We start from the raw sequence: 2,203 nt of genomic DNA on the forward strand, positions 1-2,203 counted from the left end.
GGCCCCATGTGTTTTTGTAGTGTGCTATTGGGCGGGGGGAGCGGCAGCTGCGGGGAGGGCAGCCCGACCTCTCCCTCCCTTCCTCTCCCCAGGCCCCCCCCTTCAAATGCAGAGTGCGCGGCGCACGGAAGCGCTGTAGGCAGAACTCACATCCGTCCCTGCGTTCCAAGCGCCGCTGATCTCCTCCCGCTCTGCATAGATGCTGATACACACTGCTTCCGGCTAAACAGGAAGCAGTGTGTAACAACATCTATACAGCGGGAGGAGATCAGTGGCGCAGGGACGGAGGTGAGTTCTGCCTACAGCGCTTCCGTGCGCCGCGCACTCTGCATCTGAAGGGGGGGGGCCCGGGGAGAGGTCGGGCTGCCCTCCCCGCAGCTGCGGCTCCCCCCTTCATTATGGGGCACCTACCTACCTACCTACCCTGGGGGGCAGCTACCTACCTAACCTATCCTGGGGGGCAGCTACCTACCTAACCTATCCTGGGGGGGCAGCTACCTACCTAACCTACCCTGGGGGGCAGCTACCTACCTAACCTATCCTGGGGGGCAGCTACCTAATCTAACCTATCCTGGGGGGCAGCTACCTAATCTAATTTATCCTGGGGGGCAGCTACCTAATTTATCCTGGGGGGCAGCTACCTAATTTTTCCTGGGGGGCAGCTACCTAATCTATCCTGGGGGGCAGCTACCTACTCTAACCTATCCTGGGGGGCAGCTACCTACTCTAACCTATCCTGGGGGGCAGCTACCTACTCTAACCTATCCTGGGGGCAGCTACCTAATCTAACCTATCCTGGGGGAAAGCTACCTAATCTATCCATGGGGGCAGCTACCTAACCTATACTGGGGGGCACCTACCTCATCTAACCTATACTGGGGGGCAGCTACCAAATCTAACCTATACTGGGGGGCACCTACCTATCTAACCTGGGGGCACTTACTTGTCTAACCTGTATTCGGGGCACCTAGCTAGCCTATACAGGTGGCAACTATACTGGCTACCTATATTGGAGGCACCTACCTAACTAACCTATACTGGGGGCACCTACCTATCTAACCTATGCTGGGGGCAACTATTCTGGCTACCTATATTAGAGGCACCCACCTAGCTAACCTGTACTGGGGGCACCTATCTATCTAACTTATACCGGCGGCGCCTGCCTATCTAACCTATACTGGGGGCAACTATACTGGCTACCTATGCTGGAGGCACCTACCTGGCTAACCTATACCGGGGGCAACTATACTGGCTTACCTATGCCTGGCTACCTATACTGGGGGGACCTATAGCTGGCTATAGGGATTCGGATATGTGTGTGCGTCGGGTGTTGCCGGGGGAGGGGGGCTGTTGTTGCCGTGGGGGACCCACATCCAAATTCCGCATCGGGGCCCAGAGGTTTGTAGCTACGCCACTGGAGACACTTCTCCGTTTTGGGCTAGGAGAAAAGTTTGTAGGCTGGCTCAGAATCCAGTACACCACGCCGAGGGCACGAGTGCGCACAGGCCTCTCTATATCTGAACCCTTCTTTTTATACAGGGGGACACACCAAGGCTGTCCTTTGTCACCAACGTTATTTGCTTTGGCAGTGGAACCTCTCACCATGCTTCTACGTGCTAGTAACTCTGTAAAAGGACTTGTCGATGGCACTAGAGAGGAGAAACTCTCCCTTTATGCCGATGATCTCCTCCTGTATCTGGCTGATTCTGGCCCCTCACTTGTAGCTGCTCTCAATATTATAAAGGAATATGGCAAATTCTCAGGATTTAAAGTCAACTGGGACAAATCAACGGTGTTTCCTTTGGATGCACAGATACCTGTAGCACCAGCTCCCACTCCACTACAGTGGGTTAAGGAGTTTACCTATTTAGGAATTAAGATTACCAGAAATACCAGTGAAACAAAAATGTAAAGCATGGCAAACTCTCCCATTATCCCTGCTAGGTCGGGCAAATGCTAATAAAATTAATATGCTACCCAAATTTTTATACTATTTCAGAAACAGCCCAGTAATTGTCGCATCTAAGTACTTCCACAGTATAAATAAAGCCGTTATATCTCTCCTATGGCATCCTAAAAACCCGCACATTGCATTATCAACTTTGCAGCTGGATCAAAATAGTGGAGGTATCGGTTTGCCTGATTTCGAACATTATTACTGGGCATCTGCTGCAGTCACTGTAAGATGGTGGTTTGACCAGAT

This window comes from Hyperolius riggenbachi, chromosome 2 (assembly GCF_040937935.1).
Source record: "Hyperolius riggenbachi isolate aHypRig1 chromosome 2, aHypRig1.pri, whole genome shotgun sequence".
Classification (NCBI taxonomy): Eukaryota; Metazoa; Chordata; class Amphibia; order Anura; family Hyperoliidae; genus Hyperolius; species Hyperolius riggenbachi.